Genomic DNA, 18,890 nt, shown 5'->3' on the forward strand with positions numbered 1-18,890 from the left:
ATTTACTTGTCCTGGAGCTTCAGGCTGAGGGGCAGTCTTCAGATTTGCCACACATCCAGAGGCTATGTGAGGGCTCGAGAGAAGGGAGGGCAGGACAGTGCCAGCTTTTCGCTCTGCCTTGGCCTCACTGTGGCTCACCAGACCTCCCAGAGGGAGTTTATACACTTGTCTGGAGCTCCAATTTTGCAACTTTCACCAAGAAGACACCTCCAAATCACCTGGTAGAGAAGCCAGCAGGAGTTGTAACTGTGGTCCCACAAGACTATTTAAATTTAAGTACTTTAAAAGCTGTTGCCTGAGGGTCTGGCTTCAAATCAGCCTGAAATCAGGTGCTGAGTGAGATCCTTCCCTTTGGAAGAGACAGGGCTTGGTACACCACTAACAGCAACTGGAACCTATGAGGAATACTTCAAGTTGCTTAGATAATCAGCAAGTTCCAGGAGACCAGCAAGAACTAGGGCAAGATGGGAAGATAAATTTCACTGCCTATACGAGGCCACTCCTTGTCAAATGAAAGAGATTGTCCTATTGCCAAATGAGAGAGAGACAAAAGCAAGATGAGGGAACAGAGGAATATGATCCAGATGAAAGAACAAGATAAAACTCCAGAAATAAACCTGAATGAAGTGGAGGTAAGTAATTTATCTGATATAGAGTTCAAAGTAAGACTCCTAAAGATGCTCACCTACCGCAGGAGAAGAATGGATGAACACAATGAGAAATTCAACGAAGAGATAGAAAATATTAAAAAGACCAAAGAGAGGGGTGCCTGGGTGACTCAGTCAGTTAAGCGTTTGACTTTGGCTTGGGTCACGATCTCGGAGTTCATGGATTCAAGCCCCGCATCAGGCTGTCTGCGGACAGCTCAGAGCCTGGAGACTGCTTTAGATTCTATGTCTCCCTCTCTCTCTCTCTCTGCCCCTCCCCTGCTCATAGGCTCTCTCTCGCTCGCTCGCTCTCAAAAATAAACAAACATTAAAAAAAATTTTTTTAAGTACCAAACAGAAGTCAAAGAAGAATGCAATAACTAACTGAACAGAAAAAATATACTAGAGGGTTTCAGAGGCAGACTAGATGAAACTCTATCCCCTAACAGTCCCTGAGAGTCCCTGAGAGTGTCCCTTCCTGGTTCATAGGCCCATCTGTCATCTGTGACCAATGTGCAGAACCTGCCACATCCCTCCTCTGCCTTATCAATGTCCTGCCCTCATGGTGCAACAAGAAAGCTTCACTCCTGTTGCTTCTGAAAGCATCCATCACAAACACATGGATCCATGCCAACACCAATGCACAAAGTCTCTCTCTTAATGGCCCCAGTGGTCACAGAGCCACCACCTTCCATACCCACGTGGAGAATATCCTCTCCCTGACCCTACAGCACTCTGTCGCGTGGACACCAGGGCATCATCCAGTACTGCCATGGTCCATGGGATCCTTTGTGAAAACATCATCTTCAGCTTCCACCCCTAATATCACCAACAAATATAGGGACTAGTCTGGGATCAGACATTAGAGCATCCTCTCCACCGCCTTGTCTTCTGCTTCTCACACTGCTCCAGGAACTCTGTCCACCAGAAGTCAGCTCTCCTCTTTCAGCCATAATCCCAAAAGCCCCATAAATTACAATTCATGCAAATAAACAGCTAAATGTGTCCAAAGTGATTATACCTCTAGGACCTGTATTTCCTGCTGTTTTATTTCCACTCATATGGTTCATCTCTCCTCAGACCTAATGTGGGTAAACTGACCCTTCCTGCAAACCTGACTTCCTCCCCACCATCACACTTTTCTGGGTTTGTTAGCAAAATTTTCATTCTCATCAGAGACAGCCAGACCCTCAGGGTCCTCCTGATTTCTGTCTCTCAACTCCAGTTCCAGTCACTAAGCCCTAATGAGTCTTTCCTGCTTGCTCCTATCTTCTTCTAGTCCCAGCAGTGCCTGCCTCAACCCAGACAATGAGACAGCCCCTAACAGGTCTTTGAGCCCTCCTCCCCCTCTCTCCAGTTCATGGGACCACCACTTCCTAAGAGCAAGTCCACTAAAGCACTCCTCTGGTCACAGCCCATTCCATATGCACACAGCAATGCTGGGATGGACAATCACCCATGATCAGAGAAAGGTCACGCTCTATTATCCTGGGAGCATCAATATAATAGTGGCCGTTTACTCTACACCTGAGCCAGGTACTTTAAATACCTTGTTTTTACCAATCTTTACGCAACTCTGAGGCAGGAGTTATCGTTCCATTTTACAGATAAGGAAAATGAGGTTTACATATTTAAATTACTTTTCTTCTAACTAGATGTCTCAAAACCCTGTGAGAATCTGACAAGAGCATGAATCCGTTGCCCAGAAAAATACACATGCTTAAAAATTATAATATTTTTGATGATGAATATTTTTGGTGAATATGATATATGCATACATATTATATATATATGTGTGTGTATATATACATATGTATACATATGTGTGTATATATATGGTTATATATATACATATATACACACATATACACACATATATATACATATATATACATATATATATATATATTCATACACACACACACACATGCACAATGCAAAGTCCTGCATACTATTTCCAAGGATTAGCAGACACAGCAAAGGAACCCTTATGTCTCCTATTAGTGCTCCCCAGGTTAAAACCCCCATCTTAACAACATCTTTCACTCTCCCTAGAAGCAGGCATCTAGAATTTTAACTTTTTTTTTAGTTAATGGCCTTGAAGGTTGTTCTTTTTTTTTCATCCTTATTTTTCAGCACATTTTATCCCCCTGGCATAGGGTAAGGCATCCAGCTCATAAATGTAAGGAAAGGTAAGAGGGGTGGGGGAGAACCATCATGCCTGACACTGCCCCCCAACTCCCCTCGAAAAGCCAATTGCTATTTCCCTAAATGCGTAAGAGATATCTCCCCTGGGCAGCCAATGTGGCCTTGGAAGAGAAGAGCAGAAAAGAGGCTGTAACTGCATGGAAAGTAACCCACAGGGTTAAGAAACCAAGGACTTTCCTTCAAAAAGAGCAGAATTTAATCTGATTGGTGTCAGAAATACTTCGTTGCAGCACCAGGATTTAAAGTCATGACACCAAAAGAACAGTCAACGTCGAGCTCTATAATCACTAAAATGCCCTCACCAGCCCTAGGTTAATAGGCTGTCATTCAGAACATGGGTTGAGCCAGAAACAAGCCACAGCAATGACAAAACACAACCTCTTCCTCTCCTCCCTCACTCATCCATCCATCCAAAATGTATTGGACACCTATTGGATGCCTGTGGATTCGGAAATATCCCTGCTTTCAGTGCTTTCACAGCCTACAGGGAGAGACAGATGATTAAACGGATAATTACAGTGCCATGTGAATGTGGATAAATGCACATCATAAGGGACAGGTTAAATTAATCATGAAACAGCCATACAATAGAGTGCTATATAGCCATTAAAAAGAATAATGTAGCACCATATTCACTGACAGGGAAAGATCTGCACAGTAGAGTAAATGGAGGGAAAAGAGCAGATTGCAAAGTAGTATTTATGGTATTTTACTCTCTGTAAAATTATATTTTACATACACACAAATGTTGAAAGGATATTCACCAAATTATCTACCAGTTAGCTCTGGGTGATACATTTTCAAGTGATTTTACTTTAGCCTTCAGGCTTGTCTGTTTTGTTGGTACAATTTAATTTTTTCAAAAGGAAACAGCTTTGTCTGGTGAAAATGAGAGGCACTCCCTGCAGAAAATTCAACGTGCTAAGTTCAGTAATGAAGGTACTCCCATGCACCGACAGACACACACACATGCGCACACACCCGACTCACACGGAGTGCAAGACTCTCTAAGGATTCCAGAAAGGTGAACTGGCACTGTCTAGAGGTTTCTTCTACTTCAGTTAGCTACCTATTATGGACTAGAGTTTTTAAAGCTGGAAGATGTTGGAAGCTAAGAAACAAAACCAAATGACCCATACCATTTGCTACCTTTAATAGCAACCATTTCTCCATTCTGCAAAAGTGAGCTTCCCTTGAGGAAAGGAAGCAGCTTTCATTTCACCTTCCTGGAGTGGTAAACCCTCCTACACACCAGCCCTCCAGACTATGTCTACAAAACACACAGTAAATGCATTCAGCCCTGACCCTCTGCCTCAAACCCACCTTTCCTGTTCTCACTTCCAAGCAATGCTCGGGGGTTAAGCTCATTTATTCACTTAATAAACACTTACTGAGTGTCCTCCAGAGTGCTTAGCTTCCGTGAGCAACTAATGAGTGCAGGCAAACAAGACAGGTACTGTCTCCATTCTTGCAGAACTCAGGCTCCAGTGGAAAGGGGGACTGGAACAAAGGTATCTCTGGAGTTACACACCCTAAGTTCAAGTCCTGGCGACTCATAGGCTAGCTGGGTGGCCTGGCTATGTTGGTTGACCTTTCTGGACATCAGCTTCCCTTTCTGCGAAAGGGGCATAAGAGACCTCATTAGATTGTTAGGGGATTAAACAAAATGATGCATGTGGAATGCTTGGCCCAGGGCCTGGCACACGGTGGCCCCAGGTGAAGGTTAATTAATACTGTCATAAATATTTACACTTGTAATGAGTTGCCATAAAAGAGAAAAGCGTAGAGCACAGAGACAGTGCTCACAGCAGGGAAAGCACTGCACATGCCCCAGGTCACTGCCCACCTTCCAAATAATGGGTCCAATGGGAAGAAGGAAAACTGTGATCGGACTTGGCACCATTAGTCTTTTTAAATAAAAGCATGGCCATCTGGGATCCACAGCACTGATGCGATTTCCTGACCACACGGTTCAGGTTGGGCGGTACTGAAAGGAGAGCAGAGGCAGCATGTTAATACCTCCCATTCTGGGAAGATATATAGTGGGAGCCCCACCATGCTGACCTTTTCCACACAAAGTGTTTTGATTAACTGGCATCCTATTCCTCCCCTGCAGCTCTAGAAGGCTATACACACAGAGGGGTGACTGGTCAGCCAATCACACTTTGGGTTCCCTTGAAAAGGTTAAGAGAGTGCGGTAAAAGCATAGCGCCTGGAGGAAGAGAGGAACCACACCTGCCAGCAGGAAGTAAGAAGGTGGAGCCGCCCACCTTGGCTCCTGGTCCTAAGCCAGGCTCAGCCCCTTTGCTGGCCAATTAATTCCGGGCACCAACATCTGTCCTGAATTCTTCAAGGTAATTAGCACCACATGTTATCAACAGGAAGCTGGTGCCCCAGGGCACTTGAGATAATTGTTTCCATTCTGGCATATCTCTTCCTACTGTAAAAGGTCACTGCAGCCGATGTATTCCCACTACCCCCATCCCTCTCATTAAATGAAAAAAGCTGTCTCTGGTCGTGGCAGTTCTATCATTTCATCGGCTCAGGGCATCCAGGCAGAGGCTTCTTGGAGGGAAGGGTACTCCAAGAGTTGGCAGCGATTACTTCCTGCAACTTCGACATCACTCGTGTGGCCACCCACTGGTACAGGCAGTAGCTGAGACACACAAGGCTTGGTTTATTGTGCCTGGGGTCTGGAGTGCTCCAGAGAAAAAATACAATTGCACTGGCTGACTGTGGCCAAGGCCGCTCAGGACTCTCCCACAGACTCCGGGGAAGCTTCTCCAGGGGATCAAGAGAAAGAGGAAATCTTACAAAGTGGCCTTGCCAGCCCTGCCCCCGTGCTGCAGCCACGTGACTGAGCCATATTCTCCCCCCTCTTGTCCTGTACCTGGCCTCCCCCTGCCCGTGCATTCTCTCTGTTTCACTCTAGACCACACCTCAGACTGCATTTCTGCCAGGAGCCCTCTATGAAGCTCTCTGATTGAGGTCAGGCGCTTCCTACACCTACCAGGCTTGCCAGTCTTGTTCAGCCTCCCACCACCCCACCTGAAGGACAGCTGGATGAGAGCAGGGGGTCTCCACTGCCTTGTCCACCCCTCCCGCTTCATGCCCAGCATAACATTCAAGAAATATTTACTGAGTGAATTGTGAACACGTGGTAGGCAATGATGCTGTGCTGGCTGGGTGTGCACTCCAAGTAACATGAAATTCAAGAGAGTATTAGCCACCAGGGAGGCACAATCAACAAATTCTTGATTTCAGAGCAAACGGGAGCAAAGAGAACCTTACTGGGAACCAAGCCACCCGCTGGCGGTCCCAGCAGGTAGCAACATCCTTCCCAAGGATGTAATCTGTCTGCCTGGAAAGCTGACCACAGCCCCAGGACAAAGACCAGACACAGCAGCAAGAAATTAAGTACTGCTCCAGGCAGCTAGCATTTGTTCATTATTCCACGAGCTCAGCCCGTGCAGGCGTCCTGCAACCCTGGCAGGAGAGGGGGAGCCTGCCTTGTGTGGATAGGCTCCAAGTCATGTCAGGCAGGGGCCAAGCCATGGCTGAAGGAGGCTTTCATGCCTCCCATCACCACCATCGGACCCCCATGAGTCCTCACCCACCCACCCCCCCGGATGTCTCACCACACTGGTTTCTCTCCACTTCTAGGAAGCGCCCATGGCCCTGGTTAATGCCTCTCCAGCTGATAAATGCCTCTCCATCCCTCCCAGCTCCCTCAACCCTTCCTCTCGCCCTCCGGATCGCCAGAGAAAGGAGCAAATCCCCCAGTGGCATCACACTTCTCTCCTGTGCATCCTTTCTCCCATTACAATTTTACACTGGGTGTGTTCTTACTTGATTCACGCCACTGTCCCCAACAAGACTCTCAGCATCACAAGGCCAGGGCCAAGACTAGGTCTGCTTTTGGTCACCGTTCTGTCCCCTGTGCCTAGCACTCAGGCGGCATGTAGGAAACTCGGGTAGAGTAAAATTGTGTCTTAAGGAAATGTGAACATGTACTCAATAAACAAAGGTTTGAGAAACACTGGACACTCTCAACCTCTAAAACTCTGTGGAGTCCTGCTGGAAAGAAACTCATCTGACTTTACTCCAATGTTTCCCAGTTTGCCTGAGTATGGGATCCTTTCTCATTCCTCTCAACATCCTAGGCAGAGTGGTATGCCTTGGAACCCCAGTTTGGGAAACACTATCTGGATAATATTTCTTTGTTTATTTATTTATTTTATGATTTATTTATTTGTTTATTGTTTATTTAAACAAACCAGGGGACCCCCAATTTTTCAAAGCTGCTCTGAGCCATAACAGCACAGTGGAGTGTGAAGGGGTCTGCTGTACCCAGATTCTGCTTCCTGCCTACCTTGTCCCTCCCCTTCCTCTGTGGCCTGTGCTGTGACAGGTTTGGGAAATCATGCTGGTAGATGTGCACAGAAAGCCCCAAGGCTCACTGCCCTTGAGAATGAAGAACCAGGCTGGTACCTGGGCAGGCATGGAGCAGAACATCCTTTTCAAGTTCATGATTTCTTCACACCAGATGCTGGCCACACAAAATAAGAACAGCACTCAGGATTTACTCTCCCCAAATCATAGTTACTGATGTTATCCTTTTTGTCTCACAAGAAACCGAGTGGGTAATCCTGAAACAATTTTCCTTATTTCAAAGAATAGAGGCACTGAAACCCATAGATTCTCAAGGTCACCAGGCCCCAGAAGCTGCAGGGTATGAACAAAAGTACGGGTCCTGTGCCTCTCCAGCGAAGGCTTTTCCCTCTTCTGGATCAGGTCCCTCTTTGAAGGTAAAACTATTGCTGGAAGAGACAGCTAAAGGCCCAAGAGAACTCCCTTACACAGGGAGGTAAGCCCACTTATTCCTGGGCCAGGAGAACCTGACAATCTTTAACAGACGCTCTACGCTGGTAGCCTACGGGTTCAATCTAGCATATGGATTTTATTCAATCACATTGTTGGGTTGTTTTTTAGCCATCGACATTTAAAAGTCAAGAAATTTCCCCTTATAATCTGGATTCCAGCTTCTCTTGAAAATGCTGGAGACACAGCCACACCTTGGGTCTGCATTTCTGTGGCAACCAGGAGCTGGCAGAGTGCTCTCTGTCTTTCCAAATGGACCCATCCCCTCTGGTTCACTGCCTGCCTCCTGCCTACATCACTCACTGATTTACCTGCTGGGCCCTGTGGACACCGGGGTTTGACCCCCGCCTGATTTGTAGATGATGGTCTTGTTTCCAAACCACCAGACAGAAGGGTAGGTGCAAGTGGATGGACACAGGGGTTGCTAAAGGAAGAGGGGGAAAGCACCAAGAAACACATCTTCTAACGTCTGGAATAACAACTTCCACCAAAAATAAAAACAAGTTTCTGCAACAAAGAGAATATGCAGACATAAATTCCCTTTAACCAGCAGCCAAATGTTTTAATATTTATGCCTGGATTTTCCCAGGCAATTTTAATTCACATTTGCACTTTGGCTATAGAAAATAAAAAGGAAGACGGGGTACAGAATGTGCAAAATACTGAAAAATGCCATCATTTAAATGGAATTGAATCCCTTTCAAAACACTGTGTCCAGTGAAGCTGTTGCCTTGAGAGGTATTTTGTCAGTTCTGTGCACCACTCAAAACCCATGAAAGCTATAAAAACCACCTGCCATCTCAATGGACTCCAGATTCATTTGCTCTGGGGTTGGATTCTAATGTGGCCCCTTTGCAGCGGGAGCAGAGCTGGGGGCGACAGCTGAGAAGCTGCTCAGGCCTGTGACAGGTGAACTTGTTATATAACATTTCAAAGCCACACACTGTTGTATGAAGAGGCAATTCCATCCAGGGGCTGCCACATCCCAAACTGAACTTTGTCAGGTCTGACTGGTGGCAGCGGGGACACACCGATACAGCAAGAACGTACTTTTTCAAGTCCTTCAGAGTTCAAGAGTTCACTATGGCTCTTTCTTCCAGCAAATTCACTTTATATGGGCTGTGGAGTTGGCCAGCTGGGCATTGGACTGATATGGGGATAAATTTCTCCCCAAAGCAAACTCTCAAATCAGCCCAACTTCCAGGGGCAGGTGCACATTGTCCCCTCCAGGGAGCCCTCCACCACTTCTCCAAGCCTCCCACTCTTTCCTCCCAACGGCTGGAGTCCTTGGTCAATTTAACACTTAATCTGCTTACTTATCCTTTTTACATGTGGACCCTTATGACTGGAAGCTAAACAAACTGGTCCCTCAGGGAGGAACAGGGTCTTTTTTTTTTTTTTAATATTTATTTACTTTTGAGAGAGACAATGTGTGAGCAGGTGAGAGGCAGAGAGAGAAGGGGAACAGAGGTTCCGAAGGGGGCTCCGTGCTGACACAGAGAGCCTGATGCAGGGCTCGAACTTGAGAATTGTGAGATCACGACCTGAGCCAAAGTTGGACACTTAACAGAATGAGCCACCCAGGTGCCCCTCCTATTTTTCTTTGCAAGTACACATGCAGTAGGTGCTTTGCAAGAACAGCAGTAGGTATTCTGGACACAAGACTCGGGCTCTAAGTATAGCAAATAAACAGCAGAAACATGAACCTGGGGACCCATGGGACTGTGGGGACAGCCCAATGGCTCTGGTGATTCCAAACCATTGGTTCTGCCTGAGTCCTGCCTGGCACGCCCACACTCCCTGGAGGAGAGGCAGTACCCAGAAATGACTGAGACACAGTTCCTACCAGCCTGGCAGGATGGAGGCTCCAATTTACAGAAAATGATACATGTTACACATCTGAGTTTGTGGGGAGAAATTTTCATTGGCCTCAAATGGAGCTCAAAGAATGACACAGGAAAAAAGAAAGTGTTATCAGCCTAGGTACAGAGGAGGGAGGGAATGCAAACAGGTGGGAGGAGGTGGCAAAAGGCCCCAGGAGCAGAGAAGGGGATGTGAGTGTGTCCCAGATCTGGGACTAGTAGGTTTGCTAATGGCACAATGCTAATAATGATTTCCCTATTGGTCTCAGTAGATACATGGATCCTTGTTGTCAGTCCCCAAGGACAAACTACTAAAGGCCATCTAGAAGCCCCCGAGGAAGCAGGGCATCTTCTGAACAGAGGTCTAGCCCCAGGGGAAGACACTGGGGTGCAAAAACCATGCTGTGTCACCTTGTAGGTGGCTGTCCCCTACAAAAGGCCATTAACCAAGTTTCACAAACCCCCTTCACCAGCAAGAAACAAGCCTGGAACATGGTTGAATGAAGGATGAATAAGTCTATCCATCCGTGAGGCCCATGTCTACCATTCATTCACTAAAGAAGTACTCAGCACCAGCTCCCATGTTCCACATGCCCTCCAAATGGTCTGGCACAAAAGATATAGCAGGGAACTAGGAAGACATGGACAGACATGGGACCCACCTTCGAGGAGCTTGCCCTTGAGCTGGGGGAGAAGACTACCAAAAACTGACCCATGAATCATTTCAGGTAGGGATTGATACTAAAGAGAAGGAAAGCAAGAGGAGAGAATGAAAAAGTATTGGAAGAAAAATTATCTAGATGGTCGCCTGCAGAAAGGGTGACATTTGAGCAGAGACATCTGTGGAGACGTGAGGAGGAGTGTTCCCAGCATGGGAAGAGGGGACACAAAAGGCCTAAGGCAGGAGTGAGTGTGGCCAAGTAAAGAGGGGAGGCCCATGTGGCTGAAGTACAAGGCGGGGGGGGGGGGGGGGTGGGACTTGGTAGGAGGGGCTCCCTGTGCTGCCACTCACTATCCACATGTGCACGTGGGAGCGGATGCCACTCCTCTCTCTCCCATCCCACCATGCCCTAGCCCTGGAGGGACATGTGGGAGGAAGGCTCTCTGGCTGCTCCCACCCCTAACCTGAGCCCCTAGCACCACTAAGAACCAGTAAACTCTGGCCCTAAGAGGAAGCTCACGGAGTGCCCAACCTTCACTGAGATAAAATGGAGTTTTCCAAACCACAATTTTCTGAATATCCCCTTCAGGCCCAACATTTATGTTTGATACCAGCTCAAAGGAAATTTGCTCTCAAAGCATCTGTTACATCTATCTTGATATTTTTGCATGTAGAGGAGCCAGAAACCCAAACAGTGCCACGGTTTAAAGAAGATTTCGAGGCTTCTGTCTCCCTGCTTGAATTATTGAAGCCATTCTGAGCTCTCCAGATGGAAACATGAGAGGAAAATGCTACAAAGGTCCTGAATCAGGCCCTTCTGACGGGGTCTGAGGGGACAGTGTGCACCTTGACCAAAGACCCAGGGACCTGCCCCAGAAGGAAAAAGTAGAAAAGGTGAGGTGAGAAGTCAAAGTTCAGCAGTGTGGCCTGGTGTCCTCCTTACATCTCTCAGCCCCTCTACTCCCCCAGGCAGCTGACTGACTCTTCCAAGGACCACCACTGCAGGGGCAACCTCGGCTCCTACAGCACACCGCCCATGAGGCAAGTGAGGGCTCACTCAAATGCACTCTCTCCTGAAAATCCTTCCAAGGCCCCCCACTACCCTAGAGACAAAGTTCAAGTACATTTCACAGTCCCCCCCCCCAGCCTCCCTCCATCCAGCTGGACCAGTGTTTCCCAGAAACCTGTCACCGTGCTCATAATGGGAAATATGTTTTGCAGGAGACCCAGTTTACACACCCACACAGGTTTCTGAAACACAAGTTCCAAGAAACCATGATCCTTAGGATGTACTATGAGCTCTGATGTTTTCAATCCCATCTTATTCTATTTGTTTTTAAAGCCGGTCATGACACAGTAAATTGGTTTCATGACCCACGAGCAAATCATGAACTACAGTTTGTACAATATACTAAAACGATTTCTGCAGTCTGTCCAAATTGCCTTCCACTCCTGTCCCTCTGAGATTTCTTACATGCATTTCTGGCGAGATTTCCTTTCTCTTCCCTAGTCAACCCTTCTTCTGCGAATTCAGTTGTTTTCAACCTTGGCTGCAGATTAGAATCACACAGCGTGCCTTAAAAATATACAGACTCCAAGATGGCGTCGTCCATACCAGTGAAGGAGGAGAAGCTCGTGGATGTGAGGCTAGGACAGCTGTCAAGCTGGATAATGACACAGGATTTCACCCCTAAAGGCATTCCTGGAGCATTTCAAAGAGGTTACTACCAGTATTACAACAAGTGTGTCTATGTGAAGACAGGAGGCGTTGCTGGGATTTCTATGGTTCTGGCAGCATATATGCTTTTCAACTACTGCTGTTGTTACAGAGAACTCAGACAGGAGCAGCTATGCAAGCACCACTGAAGAGGGCCCAGTGTGGAGGCACATTCGGCATTCCTGACCGTGAGCTTTTCCCGGCACCCTTGAATCCTTTCATATCCTGATTCAGAATTACCATCCAATAAAAGATGACTGGTTAAAAATACACACACACACACACACACACACACGCACGCACACACGCGCGCACGCGCGCGCACACACACACACACAAATACCTGGACACCCTTTCACACCAGTCCCCCCAGATTCTGATTTAGTTATGTGGAGCCCTACCCACAGTGCTTAGCACACAGAAGTAAGTATTTGCTGTATGAATCTGCAAGGAAGGCCCTATTATTGTCCCATTTTACAGCTACAAGTGGAAGAGGTGGGATTAGAACTCAGATCTGCCCAGTTCCAGAGGCAGAGCCTCCTAACCAGTACAGGAACTCCCTGTCATAGCTCAATAGGCAAGAGACACAACTCACAGGTGTTGCCAGTCCTTAAGGATGAAGATCTAGGGGTGCCTGGGTGGCTCAGTTGGTTAAGTATCCAACTCCTGATTTTGGCTCAGGTCATGATCCCAGGGTCGTGGGATCCAGCCCTGCATCAGACTCCATGCTGGGCTGCTTAAGATTCTCTCTCCTTCTGCCCCTCCCCTGCTCGCATGTTCTCATGCGCTCTCTCTCTCTCTCTCTCTCAAAAAAAAAAAAAAAAAAAAAAAGGATGAATGAAGATCTACAGAAAGCCATTAGGTATCATAGCAGGACTGTTTTGCTCCTGGCTCTTTTCTGGCCCTGGGTTCACACAGCATCCCTACAACAGACTTGGTCCCCAGTCTCTCATATTTCCACTCTGCTCTCTTACTAAGGGTGTTCCAACCCAGCTCCCATATTCCCCATGCCATCTGGACACTTCCAAAGGGATGTTCTGTCAAATAATATGACTCATTCCAAACTCTTTCTTTCCCTTCTCTCACCACCAGCCTTACCACCCCATGCTTAATGCTTCTAATTATCTAAGTTCAAGATTTCCCAACCTCAACAGCTTTGACCAGTCCCTTCCTCCTGACTCCCCCAAACCATCATGCTGGGCACCCAGTCTCCAGTGTTGCCACTCCCCAGACTCCACCCCATGACCCCACCACTTCATCAGCCCACGGCAAGCTTCCTGACATTCATTGCCTCTTTCCTGTGGACCATAGCAGCGGTCTCCACACATCTTTCTGTTTCCAGATTCCCCTCACCTATCTGCCCCCACAAATAGGATGTCTGACCAAACCCCAACTTTGGCCAAGTCTCTTCACTCAGAATCCTCCAGAGAGTCCATACTAGCCCACAGTGGTAGATAAAACTCAAATGTCAGAGTCCACTGCTATGAAGCAGTAGGAAGGGGCCTTTCCAGCCACATTTCGCCATGGTTCTGCCACATGTGTCTGCATCCCCAACTAACAGGTCTGCTAGGCATGCCATTTCTCAGATATGCCTCCTATTCCCACCCTCACCCAGGCATCAGTATCACCCAAATGCAGGAAGAGGACTCAGGAGGGAATAACATGACCAGGAGGACCAGCCCAAAAAGCCAAATGTTCCAGACATTACTCAATTCCCTCCATGTTAAAACCATGGCAACCAATCACAGCTCAGGTTCATTTACGAACGAATGGCAGGACCATGGGGTTATGGAAGTCTGGTAATATTAACTGTGAAAAAAGGTGGGGACAGACAAGGTTTCTAACAGGACCATGGGGGAAGTGGGTACAGAAAAGGCAGCACAAAATTATGGCAGCGAGGAGGGCTGTCAGCCTAGAAATGACACCAGGTAATGGGGGTTTGATGGGATATAGGGGAAAGGAATACTGGTCCTTTCCCCTCAAATGAGATACATTTTCATAAAAGGAGGATGTTTTTCCAGGATGTCAGTCTGCTTTAGAGTAGATAAACTTTAGAAATCTTCAGGGAAACATTGTTGAGAAATACGTTCCCCTGAGCAGAGCTTTCTTTACTCCCAAACTCAGGGAAGGTTGGGACCTTTCACACATAAGGAATCAATCCCTAGATGCCCATCCCATGACCAAACCTCTTCAATCGAGTGCTCAAGGGTCCCCAAGTCAAATCCTCCCTACCTTGCACCCTGTCTCTATCTCAGGCCCGATGCTCCCTTGCCTGGGTTGAGTTGATTGGGGTCCTTACTTTGACATTCCAAACGACTAATTGAGAATAATTACAACTCTTAATTATATTTCAATCATTACATACCAACACCACAGCTGTTTTTAAGTTTTATTTTTCATTAAAGCAATGTTTTCAAGAGCCTGTTTAAAAAGGAGGGGAAAAAACTACTGAATAATCATTTATAATTTGAAAGTAAATAAGAACAAATTATGATCATGTTTGTGAAACAAAATGCTCTATCCAATCCAGTTAGCTATTAACCTAGAAATCTCTTCAAGTCACCTGGAGCTTCAGATTCATGTACCAAGCTTAGTGATCCTGACTCAAAGATTCCAGGGTTGGTTTCCAGTAAGTATAGACCTAAAGCTATTGGGGGTTGAAAAACCCAAAACCTATGGAGTTTCCCAGAAAATATGGCAACAAAAAGTGTGGTCAGGCCCAAAGGATGGAAATTCCAAAGTAGAAAACTCCTATAGAGCATAATAATTGCACTGATACAGCATTTGCCATCTTAGAATTTACATTCAGATGCATTTGTTCATAGCTCCAAGACTCCTCTTCTTTGTGGCTCTTAACCTTTGGAAGACATAGCATTGAAAACTCTTCCCCAGAAAAATACACATACACAGAACATACACAATATTTTGCATACAATTTTAAGAGGATCACAAATTCATAAGCCTATCCATGATTTCCTTAAGATTTATGACTTCCAAGATATCTAATGTTCATTTGTTTGTTTTTAGTACGCGGGAAAAGCATGGAGGCACATGAAAGTTATAATCGTTATGAAATTTTTAGGCATGATTATTTACAATTATTTCTACAAAACACTGAGTGCCTACTATGTTCCAGGCACTGGACTAGTTGCCAGAAGAGAGCAAGGGTGTGGTGATGAATCAAATAGGACCCCTTAAGGAACTCAGTGGAAGAGGCAAGGAGAGGATGGGTGTTAAACTGAGGAGGAAGGAGGAGCTATTAAGTGCTGGGAGAATTTTATTCCTGTGATACTGCCAAGCTTTGACCTTGCTGCCCTATGAAAGCTTCAGGTGGGGTCAGAGGACAGGGAAGTGACTTAGCACAGAACATGCAACAATGGCATTAATATGAAGACCTGAGACCCAGACTAGGAATATCCGTCCCCTTAAAGCAAGCCCTTGACCCAGTGGCCATGGACTGTGACCAGTTCATTCATTAATTACCAGGGATATGCTGTTTTCTTTTTTTTTCTCATTTTTTTTAACTTTTATTTATTTTTGAGACAGAGAGAAACAGAGAATGAACGGGGGGAGAGTCAGAGAGAGAGGGAGACACAGAATCTGAAACAGACTCCAGGCTCTGAGCTGTCAGCACAGAGCCTGACACGGGCTCCAACTCACAGACTGCAAGATCATGACCTAAGCCCAAGTCGGACGCTTAACCGACTGAGCCACCCAGGCACCCCTGGATATACTCTTTTCTAAGGATCCTACACAAGCAGTCCAGGAATAGAAACTCACCACGGCAGAATCATGTGCTCATTTCTGAACCCCTGAATCTGAAATGTCCTCATTTCTGAACCCCTGAATCTGTCAACAGTCCTCAAGGTCCATGTCTGTGACTTTTGTACCTTATACATTGTCACTCCTAAACTGTTCTTGTACTCCCAATTTGGCTGTCCTAACTGATGGACAAACACTTCAAGCTATTACTGGATGGCCTTGGTCCCCAAACAACAGTTGTGTTTTGTAAACTTTCCTACATTTTTATGTGGGTCCTTATTTTCACAAATACTTGAATATTAGATCATAGGAGGGAAACCAAAAGCCTATTGCTAGAGAAAAAAATCCAAATACATTTTGCATAATTTAAAAAAAGATGAGAATTATTAGTGAGCCAAAAGCAGTACTTCTTTATATCCAACAGTACATACTGGATATAAGCCAACAACTATGTGTTTAATTTTGAAAAATAAGAAAAACACAAACATATAAGACTTTCACTTAAGTGTGATTGAATGACCACAAACATTTACATATGTTTTCTCCTTTTCAAAACCCACTAAAATAATAGTGTTTTATTTCTTTTTATTTATTTCAAGAGAGAGAGCACACAAGCAGGGGAGGGGAAGAGAGAGAGAGAGAGAGAGAGAATCCCACTGCACTGTCTGTGCGGAGCCCAGTGTGGGGCTTGATCTCACAAATTGTGAGATTATGACCTGAGCTGAAATCAAGAGTTGGACACTTAACTGACTGAGCCACCCAGGTGCTCCAGTTGTGTTCTTTTTAAAATATAAATTTCTGGGGCGCCTGGGTGGCTCAGTCAGTTAAGCGTCCGACTTCAGCTCAGGTCACAATCTCGTGGTCTGCGAGTTCGAGCCCCACGTCGGGCTCTGGGCTGATGGCTCAGAGCCTGGAGCCTGCTTCCGATTCTGTGTCTCCCTCTCTCTCTGCCCCTCCCCCGTTCATGCTGTGTCTCTCTCTGTCTCAAAAATAAAGACACGTTAAAAAAAAATTTTTTAAATATAAATTTCCAAAGGATAGAAGTATAACAAAGGAATAATCAATGAAATGAAAATTTTCCACAAATTTTGGGAAGATATAAAATGGAGGATTGGGAAACTTGCTCAACAGGGTCATAAAGCTACCACCAATGTGCCCACAAAATGGAGATATCTATGATACATAAACTACTCCCTTTCTCTTTCATTCCAACACAGAATCCCAGAAAGGCTTCAGCACTCAAGGTTCTAAATACCACAAAAAGCAGAAAGAGGAAAGCATGAAGGCACAAAGCTGAAAACATGACGTTTTACTGAAAGTCAGAATACAAAAGTACTGTGCTCCAAGATCCCCTGAACAACACCAAAGATCCAGCTGACAAACTCCACCTACCCTATCCCCAAAGAAATCATAGGTTTATTTTCTGGAGAAGTTAATATAGATAGGCTCTAGAGTCAGGAACATCACACATATTAGAGGTAAAGGTGGGTTAACTTAAAGGCTACATTCCCCATTCCTCCACCCCATTCCCAGAAAGCTGGAAATAAGGCACTCTCCTCGCAGGCTGGACACTAGAGAATTCCTATTCAGAGAAAAGTTGGCCAGATACTTACATTTGCCTGGTATCACTACAGAATGCAGTGATATGTTCTATTTGAGCAATCACACTCACACATACACATGCTAAACAGCTTTTTAGAATCCTACTGTTAAATATTAACAGTCAACCAAGGATCATTTAACATCTTAGGAATTCCTGATATGAAGACAAAATAAAACAAGCAAAAAAAGGAAAGAACCAGGAAAGCTGAGCTAATAAAGAGAAATTAATGTCAAATTTTTAATAAAAAGGTACTGCATCTAAGAAAAAAATAGGAGTCTATCTTTTTTAAGGTAACTCAGTTCAAGAAAGAACTTTACAGTTAAAAATAAGATACATCAAGGGGTTCCTGGGTTGCTCAGTCAGTTACCATGTGACTCTTGATTTCAACTCAGGTCATAATCTTACAGTCCATGAAATAGAGCCCCACCTCAGGCTCTAAAATGACAGTGTGGAGTCTGATTGGGATTTTCTCCCCCTCTCTCTGCCCCTCCCCAACTTGCTCTCTCTCAGTCTCAAAATAAATAAATAAACATTAAAAAAAAGTAAGATAGCTCATGATGGGTGATGGGTACTAAAAAGGGCACTTGTGATGAGCACTGGGTGTTGTATGTAAGTGATGAATTACTGTGTTATACTCCTGAAACCAATATTGCACTGTATGTTAACTAACTAAAATTTAAATTCAACAAAAAGGAAAAAAAGAAATGTGTATGAAAAAATAAATATTTGTTTAAAATATTAAATAAAAATAAATAAAAATAAAATAGTAGCAAAGTCTCCCCCTCCAAATAAGATAACCCAAATGTAAAAAACAATGGAAGATGTGAAAGGCAAAGAGTTTACCCAAAATTTGAGTTTTCACTTAGTTTCTTCTTTCCTAAAAACAGAGACCAAGGAAACAATACATTGAATATGGGATGCAGAAGATAATGGAGTAATGCTTTCAAGTGAGTTTTTAACCTGAGATTTTATAAGCAGTGAAAATATCATCCATATGAGAATAATCAGATTCATTTTCAGACTTGAACTCAAAACTTAAGCAGGGAATCTGAAGCAGAAAACCTGTAGTATTCCTTGGTAATGTTGTACCACAGGTCTAGAGAACAATCAGTCTAAATCAGAAGAAAAATGGAAGCTTAGAGGAAGGAGCACTCTAGGAGGAAAACAACACAAAATTGATGAAATAGTTATGTGTGTATTTACAAAGAAATTTTTAAATTTTTTTTTTCAACGTTTATTTTTGGGACAGAGAGAGACAGAGCATGAACAGGGGAGGGGCAGAGAGAGAGGGAGACACAGAATCGGAAACAGGCTCCAGGCTCCGAGCCATCAGCCCAGAGCCTGACGTGGGGCTCGAACTCACGGACCGCGAGATCGTGACCTGCCTGAAGTCGGACGCTTAACCGACTGCGCCACCCAGGCGCCCCATAGAAAGAAATTTTTATAGAACTGTGAAGACTGCTAATGAAAAAGAAATTAAGGTTATGTAAAAAAGAAAACTTTGGGGGCATCTGGGTGGCTCAGTCCATTGAGCATCCATATATATATA

General features: G+C 45.1%; 1 long non-coding RNA gene across 1 annotated transcript in view; it reads right to left on the reverse strand.

The window, feature by feature from the left end:
• Positions 1-11,939: 11,939 nt before the first annotated feature.
• Positions 11,940-18,890, reverse strand: part of LOC121010887 (uncharacterized) — a 27,846-nt gene continuing 20,895 nt past the window's right edge. Inside the window, exon 3 of the long non-coding RNA XR_005781406.1 lies at positions 11,940-12,030. This is a non-coding gene — a long non-coding RNA (uncharacterized LOC121010887). The remainder of the gene's footprint in view (positions 12,031-18,890) is intronic.

Source organism: Herpailurus yagouaroundi, unplaced genomic scaffold (genome assembly GCF_014898765.1).
Source record: "Herpailurus yagouaroundi ecotype Mexico unplaced genomic scaffold, PumYag 192, whole genome shotgun sequence".
Classification (NCBI taxonomy): domain Eukaryota; kingdom Metazoa; phylum Chordata; class Mammalia; order Carnivora; family Felidae; genus Herpailurus; species Herpailurus yagouaroundi.